The sequence below is a fragment of the Ranitomeya variabilis genome, chromosome 2 (genome assembly GCF_051348905.1).
Source record: "Ranitomeya variabilis isolate aRanVar5 chromosome 2, aRanVar5.hap1, whole genome shotgun sequence".
NCBI classification, from domain to species: Eukaryota; Metazoa; Chordata; class Amphibia; order Anura; family Dendrobatidae; genus Ranitomeya; species Ranitomeya variabilis.
Window position 1 is genome coordinate 1,104,367,387 of NC_135233.1, and position 17,884 is coordinate 1,104,385,270.

Genomic DNA, 17,884 nt, shown 5'->3' on the forward strand with positions numbered 1-17,884 from the left:
TAGAGGTACAGCGTGCTCTAAGGACGGCGCCGGCCCTATGACAGCATGTCTAGTGACCGCGCATCTAGTGACCGCACGTCTAGTGACCGCGCGTCTAGTGACAGCACGTCTAGTGACCGCGCGTCTAGTGACAGCACGTCTAGTGACCGCGCGTCTAGTGGCAGCGCGTCTAGTGGCAGCGCGTCTAGTGACAGCGCGTCTAGTGGCAGCGCGTCTAGTGGCAGCGCGTCTAGTGGCAGCGCGTCTAGTGGCAGCGCGTCTAGTGACCGCGCGTCTAGTGGCAGCGCGTCTAGTGGCAGCGCGTCTAGTGGCAGCGCGTCTAGTGACAGCGCGTCTAGTGACAGCGCGTCTAGTGACCGCGCGTCTAGTGGCAGCGCGTCTAGTGGCAGCGCGTCTAGTGGCAGCGCGTCTAGTGACCGCGCGTCTAGTGGCAGCGCGTCTAGTGACAGCGCGTCTAGTGGCAGCGCGTCTAGTGACAGCGCGTCTAGTGGCAGCGCGTCTAGTGACAGCGCGTCTAGTGACAGCGCGTCTAGTGACAGCGCGTCTAGTGGCAGCGCGTCTAGTGACAGCGCGTCTAGTGGCAGCGCGTCTAGTGACAGCGCGTCTAGTGACAGCGCGTCTAGTGACAGCGCGTCTAGTGGCAGCGCGTCTAGTGACAGCGCGTCTAGTGGCAGCGCGTCTAGTGACAGCGCGTCTAGTGGCAGCGCGTCTAGTGTTGGATTTTCCTGGACGGTTTCTGGTGGACGGTGGAGACGGTTGTGCATGTACTACACGTTCGCCCACTAACCGGCCTGGCAGCAGTAGTCCTGGTTATCTCGTCCATCAATCGTCAGTCCGTAGTATGATTGTGGTGACGATTGTTGGCAGCGGTGATAATCCTTCTGGAGCTGCCGGCAGTTATTAGTGTGATGATGACTGTATGTGAGGGCAGCACCGTGTACAGCGCAGGCCGGGCGGCGGGCTCTAGGACCCGGCGGCGTGCTCCCGGCTGCCGCACTGATCGGGGAGGAGGCGGCGGCGGCGGCAGCAGAGCCCGGGGGGGACGCAGACGAGGAGTGAGGGGGACACAGGCAGGAGAAGGAGGACAGGACCCCCCATCCGCGGACACCGACCTGTCCTGGTGAGTCCCGCGCTGTACCCCGACATTACACCGGGGCATCTCCGCCGCCGTGCGCCCGTCCCCTGCACGGTGCCAGCCATGCCCGCCCGGCCCGGTGTCTGCAGCCGCCCGTCCTCTGCCAGCGCTGCCCTTGAGCCCAGGCCTGGCGGCAGACACAGGATGTAGGTGCACACTGGCACTGCCACCCTGCACTGCGCCCCGTGCTGCCGGCCGTAGGGGGCGCCGGTCACACCTGTAGCCTGCGGGAGGTCACACGGGGTGAGCAGCCGGCCGGCATGTCCTCCCATCACCCGGCCGGCATGTCCTCCCATCACCCGGCCGGCATGTCCTCCCATCACCCGGCCGGCATGTCCTCCCATCACCCGGCCGGCCTGTCCTCTCATCACCCGGCCGGCCTGTCCTCCCATCACCCGGCCGGCATGTCCTCCCATCACCCGGCCTGCCTGTCCTCCCATCACCCGGCCGGCCTGTCCTCTCATCACCCGGCCTGCCCGTCCTCCCATCACCCGGCCGGCATGTCCTCCCATCACCCGGCCTGCCTGTCCTCCCATCACCCGGCCGGCATGTCCTCCCATCACCAGGCCGGCCTGTCCTCTCATCACCCGGCCGGCCTGTCCTCCCATCACCCGGCCGGCCTGTCCTCTCATCACCCGGCCTGCCTGTCCTCCCATCACCCGGCCGGCCTGTCCTCCCATCACCCGGCCGGCCTGTCCTCCCATCACCCGGCCGGCCTGTCCTCTCATCACCCGGCCTGCCTGTCCTCCCATCACCCGGCCGGCCTGTCCTCCCATCACCCGGCCGGCCTGTCCTCTCATCACCCGGCCTGCCTGTCCTCCCATCACCCGGCCGGCATGTCCTCCCATCACCCGGCCGGCATGTCCTCCCATCACCCGGCCGGCATGTCCTCCCATCACCCGGCCGGCCTGTCCTCTCATCACCCGGCCGGCCTGTCCTCCCATCACCCGGCCGGCATGTCCTCCCATCACCCGGCCTGCCTGTCCTCCCATCACCCGGCCGGCCTGTCCTCTCATCACCCGGCCTGCCCGTCCTCCCATCACCCGGCCGGCATGTCCTCCCATCACCCGGCCTGCCTGTCCTCCCATCACCCGGCCGGCATGTCCTCCCATCACCAGGCCGGCCTGTCCTCTCATCACCCGGCCGGCCTGTCCTCCCATCACCCGGCCGGCCTGTCCTCTCATCACCCGGCCTGCCTGTCCTCCCATCACCCGGCCGGCCTGTCCTCCCATCACCCGGCCGGCCTGTCCTCCCATCACCCGGCCGGCCTGTCCTCTCATCACCCGGCCTGCCTGTCCTCCCATCACCCGGCCGGCCTGTCCTCCCATCACCCGGCCGGCCTGTCCTCTCATCACCCGGCCTGCCTGTCCTCCCATCACCCGGCCGGCCTGTCCTCTCATCACCCGGCTGCCTGTCCTCCCATCACCCGGCCGGCCTGTCCTCCCATCACCCGGCCGGCCTGTCCTCCCATCACCCGGCCGGCCTGTCCTCCCATCACCCGGCCGGCCTGTCCTCCCATCACCCGGCCGGCCTGTCCTCCCATCACCCGGCCGGCCTGTCCTCCCATCACCCGGCCGGCCTGTCCTCCCATCACCCGGCCGGCCTGTCCTCCCATCACCCGGCCGGCCTGTCCTCCCATCACCCGGCCCGCCTGCCCTCCCATCACCCGGCCCGCCTGCCCTCCCATCACCCGGCCGGCCTGTCCTCCCATCACCCGGCCGGCCTGTCCTCCCATCACCCGGCCCGCCTGCCCTCCCATCACCCGGCCCGCCTGCCCTCCCATCACCCGGCCGGCCTGTCCTCCCATCACCCGGCCGGCCTGTCCTCCCATCACCCGGCCCGCCTGCCCTCCCATCACCCGGCCCGCCTGTCCTCCCATCACCCGGCCCGCCTGTCCTCCCATCACCCGGCCCGCCTGCCCTCCCATCACCCGGCCCGCCTGCCCTCCCATCACCCGGCCCGCCTGCCCTCCTATCACCCGGCCCGCCTGCCCTCCCATCACCTGCTTCAGGCAGGGGGATTCATGTTCAGCCTCATACATGCGTAGTTTCGCCCACCCCAGTGTCTGGAGTAGCAACACACACACACGTCTGGTGATACATATCTAGTAATACACACACGTCTGGTGATACATATCTAGTAATACACACACGTCTGGTGATACACATCTAGTAATACACACACACACAGGTCTGGTGATACACATCTAGTAATACACACACGTCTGGTGATACATATCTAGTAATACACACACGTCTGATGATGCACATCTAGTAATACACACACGTCTGGTGATACACATCTAGTAATACACACACGTCTGGTGATACACATCTAGTAATACACACACGTCTGGTGATACACATCTAGTAATACACACACACACGTCTGGTGATACACATCTAGTAATACACACATGTCTGGTGATACACATCTAGTAATACACACACACGTCTGGTGATACATATCTAGTAATACACACACACGTCTGGTGATACACATCTAGTAATACACACACACGTCTGGTGATACATATCTAGTAATACACACACACACGTCTGGTGATACATATCTAGTAATACACACACGTCTGGTGATACATATCTAGTAATACACACACACGTCTGGTGATACACATCTAGTAATACACACACACGTCTGGTGATACACATCTAGTAATACACACACGTCTGGTGATACACATCTAGTAATACACACACACGTCTGGTGATACACATCTAGTAATACACACACACACGTCTGGTGATACACATCTAGTAATACACACACACACGTCTGGTGATACACATCTAGTAATACACACACACGTCTGGTGATACACATCTAGTAATACACACACACGTCTGGTGATACACATCTAGTAATACACACACACGTCTGGTGATACACATCTAGTAATACACAGACACGTCTGGTGATACACATCTAGTAATACACACACACGTCTGGTGATACACATCTAGTAATACACACACGTCTGGTGATACATATCTAGTAATACACACACGTCTGGTGATACATATCTAGTAATACACACACACGTCTGGTAATACATATCTAGTAATACACACACGTCTGGTGATACACATCTAGTAATACACACACGTCTGGTGATACATATCTAGTAATACACACGTCTGGTGATACACATCTAGTAATACACACACACGTCTGGTGATACACATCTAGTAATACACACACGTCTGGTGATACACATCTAGTAATACACACACGTCTGGTGATACATATCTAGTAATACACACGTCTGGTGATACACATCTAGTAATACACACACACGTCTGGTGATACACATCTAGTAATACACACACGTCTGGTGATACACATCTAGTAATACACACACACGTCTGGTGATACACATCTAGTAATACACACACACACGTCTGGTGATACATATCTAGTAATACACACACGTCTGGTGATACACACCTTGTAATACACACACACACGTCTGGTGATACACATCTAGTAATACACACACGTCTGGTGATACACACCTAGTAATACACACGTCTGGTGATACATATATAGTAATACACACACACGTCTGGTGATACACATCTAGTAATACACACACGTCTGGTGATACATATCTAGTAATACACACACACACACACGTCTGGTGATACACACCTAGTAATACACACGTCTGGTGATACACACCTAGTAATACACACACACGTCTGGTGATACACACCTAGTAATACACACGTCTGGTGATACACATCTAGTAATACACACACGTCTGATGATACACATCTAGTAATACACACACACACGTCTGGTGATACACACCTAGTAATACACACACGTCTGGTGATACACACCTAGTAATACACACACGTCTGGTGATACACATCTAGTAATACACAGACACGTCTGGTGATACACATCTAGTAATACACACACACGTCTGGTGATACACACCTAGTAATACACACACGTCTGGTGATACACATCTAGTAATACACACACGTCTGATGATACACATCTAGTAATACACACACACACGTCTGGTGATACACACCTAGTAATACACACGTCTGGTGATACACACCTAGTAATACACACACACGTCTGGTGATACACACCTAGTAATACACACACACGTCTGGTGATACACACCTAGTAATACACACACGTCTGGTGATACACATCTAGTAATACACACACACACGTCTAGTGATACACACCTAGTAATACACACGTCTGGTGATACACACCTAGTAATACACACACACGTCTGGTGATACATATCTAGTAATACACACACACGTCTGGTGATACACATCTAGTAATACACACACACACGTCTGGTGATACACACCTAGTAATACACACACACGTCTGGTGATACACACCTAGTAATACACGTCTGGTGATACACACCTAGTAATACACACACGTCTGGTGATACACATCTAGTAATACACACACACACGTCTGGTGATACACACCTAGTAATACACACACACGTCTGGTGATACACACCTAGTAATACACACGTCTGGTGATACACATCTAGTAGTACACACACACACGTCTGGTGATACACATCTAGTAATACACACACACACGTCTGGTGATACACACCTAGTAATACACACGTCTGGTGATACACACCTAGTAATACACACACACGTCTGGTGATACACATCTAGTAATACACACACGTCTGATGATACACATCTAGTAGTACATATACCGTTAGGTCCAGAAACATTTGGACGGTGACACAGGTTTCAGCATTTTAGCCGTTTACCAAAACATATTCCAGTTCTAGTTCTTTAATCAATCTGGGCACATCTCAACTGGAGGCAGGGTTTAGGAATTACAGATCTGTAGTATGTCACTGCCTCTTTTTCAAGGGACCAAAGGTATTTGGACAATTATCCAAGAAGCTTTTTTTATGGCTGCATAGGCTTATGCCTCATTAATCCATCATCAAATAAGCAGGTAAAAGGTCTGGAGCTGATTCCAGGTGTGACATTTGTATTCGGAAGCTGTTGCTGTGAACCCAGAACATGCAGTCAAGGAAGCTCTCAAAGAAAGAAACAGACCATCATTAGGCTGAAAGAAAGAAGAAATCCATGAGGGAGAGAGAGAGATCACAAATGTTAGGAGAAACCAAATAAATAGTTTTATGGATTCTGCAAAAAATAATAGAGCGCACTGGTGAGCTGAGAACTTAAGCCTGGACGTCCACAGAAGGCAACATTGGTGGATGACCTCAGAATCCGTCCCATTGACAAAACTCCTTCACGTCATCCACGCAAATAATGACCATTTTCCAGGAAGTGTTGGTGGTTCAGTATCTACGGTAAGTCCACCATGAAGAGAACGCTTGGTGAGAGGAAATCCAGAGGGGTCACTACGAGGTGCAGACTATTAATTAGCTTGAAAACAGAAAGGCCAGATTGGACTTTGCCAAAAAACATCTTGAGAAGCCGCCCAGTTCTGGAAAAGCAAAAACAGATCAGCCTGTACCAGAATGATGGGAAGCGGAAAGTCTGGAGAAGGCTTGGAGTGGCTTCTTATTCTCGGCACATTCTGTGTAACACATGGCGGCAGGGTTGTGATGCATGGCTTCCAATGGCACCTGGTCACTAGTGGTTATTGATGATGTGACTGAAGGCAGAAGCAGCCAGATGAATCCTGTGTGTACAGGGCAAGACATTCCGCTTGGATCCAACCAAATGCAGCAAGTTTGATGGACAACTCTTCACAGTACAGATGGACAATGACCCAAAACATCCTGCGAAAGCAAAGAAGTGAAATATTCTGCAATGGCCGATTCATCAACAGATCTCAGCCCAGTAAACTGCATGTCACCGGCTGAAGACAAAATTGATGGCAGAAAGAGCCAAAAACAACTGAGAACTGAAGTCACTGCAATAAAAACGGCGAAGCCTTGCACTAGAGGAAACATGCGATGGTGACGGACGTGACTTCCAGACTTCAGGACGTGATTACTGTAAAATCTCACACAGGAGGAAACCAGGAATGGTGATGGCCATGAACTCCAGCATTCAGGCCGTGATTACTGTAAAGCCTCACACAGAAGGAGACCAGCGATGGAGACGGCCATGACCTCCAGAATTCAGGCATTGATTACTGTAAAGCCTCAGACAGGAGGAAACCAGCGATGGTGACGTCCATGACCTCCAGAATTCAGGCCGTGATTACTGTAAAGCCTTACACAGGAAGAAACCAGCGATGGTGACAGCCATGACCTCCAGAATTCAGGCCGTGATTACTGTAAAGCCTCACACAGGAGGACACCAGCGATGGTGACAGCCATGACCTCCAGAATTCAGGCATTGATTACTGTAAAGCCTCAGACAGGAGGAAACCAGCGATGGTGACGTCCATGACCTCCAGAATTCAGGCCGCGATTACTGTAAAGCCTCACACAGGAGGACACCAGCGATGGAGACGGCCATGACCTCCAGAATTCAGGCATTGATTACTGTAAAGCCTCAGACAGGAGGAAACCAGCGATGGTGACGTCCATGACCTCCAGAATTCAGGCCGTGATTACTGTAAAGCCTTACACAGGAAGAAACCAGCGATGGTGACGTCCATGACCTCCAGAATTCAGGCCGTGATTACTGTAAAGCCTCACACAGGAGGACACCAGCGATGGTGACAGCCATGACCTCCAGAATTCAGGCCATGATTACTGTAAAGCCTCACACAGGAGGACACCAGCGATGGAGGTAGCCATGGCCTCCAGACTTCATGCCGTCATTGTTGCAATGGATTCTCTTCAAAGGGTAAAACATGTACCATATATTTTATTTATGGTGAAGTAAATTTGTCCAATTACTTTTGAGCCAATGAAATGAGGAGGATTTGCAGGAAAATGGCTGCAATTCCTAAATGTTTCTCAGGATATACAGGTCCTTCTCAAAAAATTAGCATATAGTGTTAAATTTCATTATTTACCATAATGTAATGATTACAATTAAACTTTCATATATTATAGATTCATTATCCACCAACTGAAATTTGTCAGGTCTTTTATTGTTTTAATACTTTAATGTTTGGCATACAACTCCTGATAACCCAAAAAACCTGTCTCAATAAATTAGCATATTTCACCCGGCCAATCAAATAAAAGTGTTTTTTAATAACAAACAAAAAAACCATCAAATAATAATGTTCAGTTATGCACTCAATACTTGGTCGGGAATCCTTTGGCAGAAATGACTGCTTCAATGCGGCGTGGCATGGAGGCAATCAGCCTGTGACACTGCTGAGATGTTATGGAGGCCCAGGATGCTTCAATAGCGGCCTTAAGCTCATCCAGAGTGTTGGGTCTTGCGTCTCTCAACTTTCTCTTCACAATATCCCACAGATTCTCTATGGGGTTCAGGTCAGGAGAGTTGGCAGGCCAATTGAGCACAGTAATACCATGGTCAGTAAACCATTTACCAGTGGTTTTGGCACTGTGAGCAGGTGCCAGGTCGTGCTGAAAAATGAAATCTTCATCTCCATAAAGCATTTCAGCCGATGGAAGCATGAAGTGCTCCAAAATCTCCTGATAGCTAGCTGCATTGACCCTGCCCTTGATGAAACACAGTGGACCAACACCAGCAGCTGACATGGCACCCCACACCATCACTGACTGTGGGTACTTGACACTGGACTTCAGGCATTTTGGCATTTCCTTCTCCCTAGTCTTCCTCCAGACTCTGGCACCTTGATTTCCGAATGACATGCAAAATTTGCCAGTGCTGCTTCTCTGTAGCCCAGGTCAGGCGCTTCTGCCGCTGTTTACCTGGGGAATGCGGCACCTGTAGCCCATTTCCTGCACACGCCTGTGCACGGTGGCTCTGGATGTTTCCACACCAGACTCAGTCCACTGCTTCCTCAGGTTCCCCAAGGTCTGGAATCGGTCCTTCTCCACAATCTTCCTCAGGGTCCGGTCACCTCTTCTCGTTGTACAGCGTTTTCTGCCACATTGTTTCCTTCCAACAGACTTACCATTGAGGTGCCTTGATACAGCACTCTGGGAACAGCCTATTTGTTGAGAAATTTCTTTCTGGGTCTTACCCTCTTGCTTGAGGGTGTCAATGATGGCCTTCTTGACATCTGTCAGGTCGCTAGTCTTACCCATGATGGGGGTTTTGAGTAATGAACCAGGCAGGGAGTTTTTAAAAGCCTCAGGTATCTTTTGCATGTGTTTAGAGTTAATTAGTTGATTCAGAAGATTAGGGTAATAGGTCGTTTAGAGAACCTTTTCTTGATATGCTAATTTATTGAGACAGGTTTTTTGGGTTATCAGGAGCTGTATGCCAAAATCATCAGTATTAAAACAATAAAAGACCTGACAAATTTCAGTTGGTGGATAATGAATCTATAATATATGAAAGTTTAATTGTAATCATTACATTATGGTAAATAATGAAATTTAACACTATATGCTAATTTTTCGAGAAGGACCTGTATTTGTTCATCCCCTTTAATTGAACATGTAAGGCTCCACTTCCGCTGTTTCTGTTGTTTTATTTTACATCCAAAGTAGCAAAATAGCGACCTGCAGAGCTGAAATCCCGAAGATTCATCACCATCCAAATATTTATGGACCTAATCGTTCATGTCTGATTATACACATCTAGTAATACACACATACACTACCGTTCCAAAGTTTAGGGTCACCCAGACAATTTTGTGTTTTCCATAATAACCCATACTTTTATTAATCAGATGAGTGGCCAAATGAATGTAAAATCTAGTCCAGACATTAACAAGGTTCAAAAAAAGATTTTTATTTGAAATATTAATTTTCTACTTCCAACTTTGCTTTCGTCACAGAATGCTCCTTTGCAGCAATTCCAGCATTGCAGACCTTTGGCATTCTAGCAGTTAATTTGCTGAGGTAATCTGGAGAAGTTTCCCCCCATGCTTCCAGAAGCCCCTCCACAAGTTTGTTTGGCTTGATGGGCACTTTTTGCACCATACGGTCAAGCTGCTCCCACAACAGCTCAATGGGGTAGAGATCTGGTGACTGCCCTGGCCGCTCCATTACAGATAGATACCAGCTGCCGGCTTCTGCCCTAAATAGTTATTGCATAATTTGGCGGTGTGCTTTGGGTCATTGTCCTGTTGTAGGATGGAATTGGCTCCAGTCAAGCGCTGTCCACAGGGTATGGCAAGGCGCTGCAAAATGGAGTGATAGCCTTCCTTATTCAATATCCCTCTTACCTTGTACAAATCTCCCAGTTTACCAGCATCAAAGCAACCCCAGACCATCACATTACCTCCACCATGCTTGACAGATGGCGTCACACTTTCTTCCAGCATCTTTTCAGTTGTTCTGGATCTCACAAATGTTCTTCTGTGTGATCCAAACACCTCAATCTTGGACTCGTCTGTCCAAAACACTTATTTCCAATCTTCCTCTGTCCAATGTCCATGTTCTTTTGCCAATATTAATATTAATCTTCTCCTTTTATTAGCCAGTCTCAGATATGACTTTTTCTTTGCCCTGAAGGCCTGCATCCCAGAGTCGCCTCTTCACTGTAGACGTTGACACTGGCGTTTTGAGTGTACTATTTAATGAAGCTGCCAGTTGAGGACCTGTGAGGCGTCGATTTCTCACACTACAGACTCTTGTACTTGTCTTGTTGCTCAGTTGTGCAGCGGGGCCCCCACTTCTCTTTCTACTCAGGTTAGAGCCTGCTTGTGCTCTCTTCTGAAGGGAGTAGTACACGCCATTGTAGGAAATCTTCAGTTTCTTGGCGATTTCTCACATGGAATAGCCTTCGTTTCTAAGAACAAGTATAGACTGTCGAGTTTCACATGAAAGTTCTTTTTTTCTGGCCATTTTGAGAGTCTAATGGAACCAACAAATGTAATGCCCCATATTCTCAACTAGCTCAAAGGAAGGTCAGGTTTATAGGTTCTCTAATCAGCCAAACTGTTTTCAGCTGTGCTAACATACTTGCACAAGGGTTTTCAAGGGTATTCTAACCATCCATTAGCCTTCTTACACAGTTAGCAAACACAAAGTACCATAAGAACACTGGAGTGATGGTTGTTGGAAATGGGCCTCTATACATCTATGAAGATATTGCATTACAAACCAGACGTTTGCAGCTAGAATCATTTACAATATTAATGTATAGAGTGTATTTCTGAATCATTTAATGTTCGCTTCATTGGAAAAAACTGTGCTTTTCTTTCAAAAATAAGGAAATTTCTAAGTTACCCTAAACTTTTGAACGGTAGTGTATATCTGGTGATTCATGTCTAGTAATACACATACGTGTCTGCTGACACACCTACACGTCTCATACATGTCCGCTGACGCACCTACACGTCTCATACATGTCTGCTGACGCACCTACGCGTCTCATACATGTCCGCTGATGCACCTACGCGTCACATACATGTCCGCTGACGCACCTACACGTCTCATACATGTCCACTGACACACGTCTCATACATGTCTGCTGGCGCACCTACGCGTCTCATACATGTCCACTGACACACATACACGTCTCATACATGTCTGCTGGCGCACCTACGCGTCTCATACATGTCCGCTGATGCACCTACGTGTCTCATACATGTCTGCTGGCGCACCTACGCGTCTCATACATGTCCACTGACACACATACACGTCTCATACATGTCTGCTGGCACACCTACGCGTCTCATACATGTCCGCTGATGCACCTACGTGTCTCATACATGTCCGCTGACGCACCTACACGTCTCATACATGTCCGCTGACGCACCTACACGTCTCATACATGTCCCCTGACGCACCTACACGTCTCATACATGTCTGCTGACACATCTACACGTCTGATAATATTCATACACCTCTGTTGCCCACCTCTGTCGAAGACACATGCACACCTCTTGCACATGTCTGTCGGAGGTACATGCACATCTGTCAGAGCTCATACACATCTGTTGCCCACATGTATCGGGGGCTCGTACATGGCTGTTGCCCACATGTATCGGGGGCTCGTACATGGCTGTTGCCCACATGTATCGGGGGCTCGTACATGGCTGTTGCCCACATGTATCGGGGGCTCGTACATGGCTGTTGCCCACATGTATCGGGGGCTCGTACATGGCTGTTGCCCACATGTATCACGCACTCGTACACGTCTGTTGCCCACATCTATCGGGGGCTCGTACACGTCTGTTGCCCACATCTATCGGGGGTTCATACACGTTTCTTGCCCACGTCTATCGAGAGCTGGTACACGTCTGTTGCCCACATGTGTAGGAGGCTCGTACACGTCTGTTCCCCACATGTATCGGGGGCTCGTACATGGCTGTTGCCCACATGTATCGGGGGCTCATACACGACTCTTTTGCACGTCTGTCAGGGGCTCATACTTGTCTGTTGCCCACTTCTGTCAGGGCTCATACACGTTACTCACACATGTTTGTCAGAGCTTATACATGTCTCTCATGTACATCTGTCGGGGATCATAAACGTCTATTGCGCACGTCTCTCACGCACATCTGTCGGGGCTCATACACGTCTCTCACGCATGTCTGTCAGGGCTCATACACGTCTGTTGCTCCCTTCTATCGAGGGCTCATACACATCTTTCGCGCACGTCTGTCAGGGCTCATACAAGTCTCTCGCGCACGTCTGTCAGGTCTCATAGGCCTCTCATGTGTACGTCTGTCAGGGCTCATACACGTCTCTCGCGCATGTCTCACGCACATCTGTCAGGGCTCATATACGTCTCTCGCGCATGTCTCACGCACATCTGTCAGGGCTTATACACGTCTCACGCGCACGTCTGTCAGGGCTCATACACGTCTGTTGCTCCCTTCTATCGGGGCTCATACACATCTTTCGCGCACGTCTGTCAGGGCTCATAAAAGTCTCTCGCGCACGTCTGTTGGAGCTCATACACGTTTCTTGCACACGTCTGTCAGGGCTCATACACGTCTGATGCTCCCTTCTATCGGGGGCTCATACACATCTTTCGCGCACGTCTGTCAGGGCTCATACATGTTTCTTGTGCACGTCTGTCAGGGCTCATACACGTCTGTTGCTCCCTTCTATCGGGGGCTCATACACATCTTTCGCGCACGTCTGTCAGGTCTCATACATGTCTCTTGTGTATCTCTGTCAGGGCTCATACACATCTTTCGCGCACGTCTGTCAGGGCACATACACGTCTCTTGTGCACATCTGTCAGGGCTCATACACGTTTCTTGCGTACGTCTGTCAGGGTTCATACACGTCTGTTGCCCACTTCTGTCAGGGCTCATACACGTCTCTCACGCACGTCTGTCAGGGCTCATACACGTTTCTTGCGCACGTCTGTCTGGCCTCATACACATCTGTTGCTCCCTTCTATCGGGGGCTCATACACATCTTTTGCGCACGTCTGTCAGGTCTCATACATGTCTCTTGTGTACCTCTGTCAGGGCTCATACATGTCTCTCGCGCACGTCTCTTGGGGCTCATGCACGTCTCTCGCGCACGTCTGTCAGGGCACATACACGTCTCTTGTGCACATCTGTCTGGGCTCAAACACGTTTCTTGCGTACATTTGTCGGGGCTCATACACGTTTCTTGCGTACGTCCGTCAACGCACATACACGTCTGTTGCCCACTTCTGTCAGGGCTCATACACGTCTCTCGCGCATGTCTGTCGGGGTTCATACACGTTTCTTGCGTACGTCTGTCGGGGTTCATACACGTCTGTTGCCCACTTCTGTCAGGGCTCATACACGTCTCTCGCGCGTCTGTCAGGGCTCATACATGTCTGTTGCTCCCTTCTATCGAGGGCTCATACACATCTATCGCGCACGTCTGTCCGGGCCCATACACGTTTTTCACGTACCTCTGTCGGGGCTCATACACGTCTGTTGCCCACTTCTGTTGGGGGCACATACACGTCTCTCGCGCGTCTGTCAGGGCTCATACACGTCTCTCGCGCGTCTGTCAGGGCTCATACACGTCTGTTGCCCACTTCTGTCAGGGCTCATACACGTCTCTCGCGCGTCTGTCAGGGCTCATACACGTCTCTCGCGTACGTTTGTCAGGGCTCATACACGTCTGTTGCCCACTTCTGTTGGGGGCTCATACACGTCTCTCGCGCGTCTGTCAGGGCTCATACACGTCTCTCGCGTACGTCTGTCAGGGCTCATACACGTCTGTTGCCCACTTCTGTTGGGGGCTCATACACGTCTCTCGCGCGTCTGTCAGGGCTCATACACGTCTCTCGCGTACGTTTGTCAGGGCTCATACACGTCTGTTGCCCACTTCTGTTGGGGGCTCATACACGTCTCTCGCATGTGTCTGTCAGGGCTCATACATTTTGTGGACACGTTGGTGGCTGCAGATACGTGTTTCGTACATGTTTGACATTAATGTGAATCGTCTCGTGGTGCCGGGGGAGCTGCTGATGTCTGCTATTTACCTTGCCCAAGGGGTATAGCACGAGAAGGAAGCACATTGGTGGTGGTGGATGAGGGGGCAGGGTGTGCGCTGCTGCCTCTATATGGGGGACAGGGATGTAATCTGCAGATAATCTCATCCGTCTTCTCTTCGTCCTCATTTACCCCTCAGTTCACCGCCATAATCAGAAACGGCTTTGTATTCCAGCTGTGGGAAAAGCGAGGTTTAACCCTTGCATGGCAACTCAGAGTGGGTTAATGCGTGGTCTGAGGCCTGTGTTCAGGCCTAAACACTGTAGTGTATGAGCGGGGCCTGGCCGGACCCTTCCTCCTCGGTGTGGTCATCTGCCTGATACAGGAGGCCTGCACTGTATATGTGTGTGGATCCAAACTGCAGGATCTGTGTACAACTACGACCCCCAGCATGTCTTGTCAGCTTGAGGGTGAGAGTTATACTCCCACAACAGCTGGTGGGTCTCAGGTTGCGGAGTGCTGCTCCACACTGGCACAGACAGAGCGGCTGTAGTTGGCTACGATGGCGGCACTAAGGCACGTGACAGTACTGCGCAGGTGGACCCTGAGCGACAGCCAGATATTCTGGATTATGTGAGGGTCCACATCCAATGTCGTGGTCCGAGTATGGACCGCAATGCACTGACGGCCCGCAGGTGACCTGACCTGAATTTTGCAACCTCGTCTATCATGGCTATTGAGTTCAGGTCAGGAGGAGACTTGATCAAAACAAACAATGTTACTATCCCTTTAAGAGGAGGGGACTGCTTGTGAGATTCTAGATAACAGACATTCTGCATTTCTGGATTATTGGACAGGATGCAGAACTTCCCAGTGGCCAGTGGCACAATGGTGCAGTTTTGTATCAGGACTCTTGGCAGCTGGCGGGGTCCTAGTGTAATAAGTGAAAAGGAGGTTTCTATCCACATCTATGGTTCGTGGTGTATAACTGCCCGGTGACAGGATGGACGGTGCACAACATGTAGGATGCTTGTCCTGGGATTTATTCACCCTGGAAGTGGATAGTGGCCCTGTCCTCTGTGTTGTGGAGCCACCGCTCCCTCCGTCCTCTGTGTTGTGGAGCTGGCGCTCCCTCCGTCCTCTGTGGAGCTGGCGCTCCCTCCGTCCTCTGTGGAGCTGGCGCTCCCTCCGTCCTCTGTGGAGCTGGCGCTCCCTCCGTCCTCTGTGGAGCTGGCGCTCCCTCCGTCCTCTGTGGAGCTGGCGCTCCCTCCGTCCTCTGTGGAGCTGGCGCTCCCTCCGTCCTCTGTGGAGCTGGCGCTCCCTCCGTCCTCTGTGGAGCTGGCGCTCCCTCCGTCCTCTGTGGAGCTGGCGCTCCCTCCGTCCTCTGTGGAGCTGGCGCTCCCTCCGTCCTCTGTGGAGCTGGCGCTCCCTCCGTCCTCTGTGGAGCTGGCGCTCCCTCCGTCCTCTGTGGAGCTGGCGCTCCCTCCGTCCTCTGTGGAGCTGGCGCTCCCTCCGTCCTCTGTGGAGCTGGCGCTCCCTCCGTCCTCTGTGGAGCTGGCGCTCCCTCCGTCCTCTGTGGAGCTGGCGCTCCCTTCGTCCTCTGTGGAGCTGGCGCTCCCTCCGTCCTCTGTGTTGTGGAGCTGGCGCTCCCTCCGTCCTCTGTGGAGCTGGCGCTCCCTCCGTCCTCTGTGGAGCTGCCTCTCCCTCCGTCCTCTGTGGAGCTGGCGCTCCCTCCGTCTTCTGTGGAGCTGGCGCTCCCTTCGTCCTCTGGAGCTGGCGCTCCCTCCGTCCTCTGTGGAGCTGGCGCTCCCTCCGTCCTCTGTGGAGCTGGCGCTCCCTCCGTCCTCTGTGTTGTGGAGCTGGCGCTCCCTCCGTCCTCTGTGGAGCTGCCTCTCCCTCCGTCCTCTGTGGAGCTGCCTCTCCCTCCGTCCTCTGTGGAGCTGGCGCTCCCTCCGTCCTCTGTGGAGCTGGCGCTCCCTTCGTCCTCTGGAGCTGGAGCTCCCTCCGTCCTCTGTGGAGCTGGCGCTCCCTCCGTCCTCTGTGGAGCTGGCGCTCCCTCCGTCCTCTGTGGAGCTGGCGCTCCCTCCGTCCTCTGTGGAGCTGGCGCTCCCTCCGTCCTCTGTGGAGCTGGCGCTCCCTCCGTCCTCTGTGGAGCTGGCGCTCCCTTTTTCCTCTGTGGAGCTGGCACTCCCTCCGTCCTCTGTGGAGCTGGCGCTCCCTCCGTCCTCTGTGGAGCTGGGGCTCCCTTCGTCCTCTGTGGAGTTGGCGCTCCCTCCGTCCTCTGTGGAGCTGGCGCTCCCTCCGTCCTCTGTGGAGCTGGCGCTCCCTCCGTCCTCTGTGGAGCTGGCGCTCCCTCCGTTCTCTGTGGAGCTGGCGTTCTCTCCGTCCTCTGTGGAGCTGGCGTTCCCTCCGTCCTCTGTGGAGCTGGCGTTCCCTCCGTCCTCTGTGGAGCTGGCGCTCCCTCCGTCCTCTGTGGAGCTGGCGCTCCCTCCGTCCTCTGTGGAGCTGCCTCTCCCTCCGTCCTCTGTGGAGCTGCCTCTCCCTCCGTCCTCTGTGGAGCTGGCGCTCTCTTCGTCCTCTGTGGAGCTGGCGCTCCCTCCGTCCTCTGTGGAGCTGGCGCTCCCTCCGTCCTCTGTGTTGTGGAGCTGGCGCTCCCTCCGTCCTCTGTGGAGCTGGTGCTCCCTCCGTCCTCTGTGGAGCTGGCGCTTCCTCCATCCTCTGTGGAGCTGGCGCTCCCTCCGTCCTCTGTGGAGCTGGCGCTCCCTCCGTCCTCTGTGGAGCTGGCGCTCCCTCCGTCCTCTGTGGAGCTGGCGCTCCCTCCGTCCTCTGTGGAGCTGCCGCTCCCTCCGTCCTCTGTGGAGCTGCCGCTCCCTCCGTCCTCTGTGGAGCTGCCGCTCCCTCCGTCCTCTGTGGAGCTGGCGCTCCCTCCGTCCTCTGTGGAGCTGCCGCTCCCTCCGTCCTCTGTGGAGCTGCCGCTCCCTCCGTCCTCTGTGGAGCTGGTGCTTCCTCCGTCCTCTGTGTTGTGGAGCTGCCTCTCCCTCCGTCCTCTGTGGAGCTGCCTCTCCCTCCGTCCTCTGTGGAGCTGGCGCTCCCTCCGTCCTCTGTGGAGCTGCCTCTCCCTCCGTCCTCTGTGGAGCTGGCGCTCCCTCCGTCCTCTGTGTTGTGGAGCTGCCTCTCCCTCCGTCCTCTGTGGAGCTGGCGCTCCCTCCGTCCTCTGTGGAGCTGGCGCTCCCTCCGTCCTCTGTGGAGCTGGCGCTCCCTCCGTTCTCTGTGTTGTGGAGCTGCCTCTCCCTCCGTCCTCTGTGGAGCTGGCGCTCCCTCCGTCCTCTGTGGAGCTGGCGCTCC

The 17,884-nt window shown here is 53.2% G+C and overlaps 1 protein-coding gene across 2 annotated transcripts in view; it reads left to right on the forward strand.

The window, feature by feature from the left end:
- Positions 1 to 986: 986 nt before the first annotated feature.
- Positions 987 to 17,884, forward strand: part of DNMT3A (DNA methyltransferase 3 alpha) — a 206,130-nt gene continuing 189,232 nt past the window's right edge. For both annotated transcript variants that reach the window (XM_077291889.1, XM_077291890.1), the window contains exon 1: positions 987 to 1,120. The gene's annotated coding sequence lies outside the window, so the exon portion shown is untranslated. The remainder of the gene's footprint in view (positions 1,121 to 17,884) is intronic.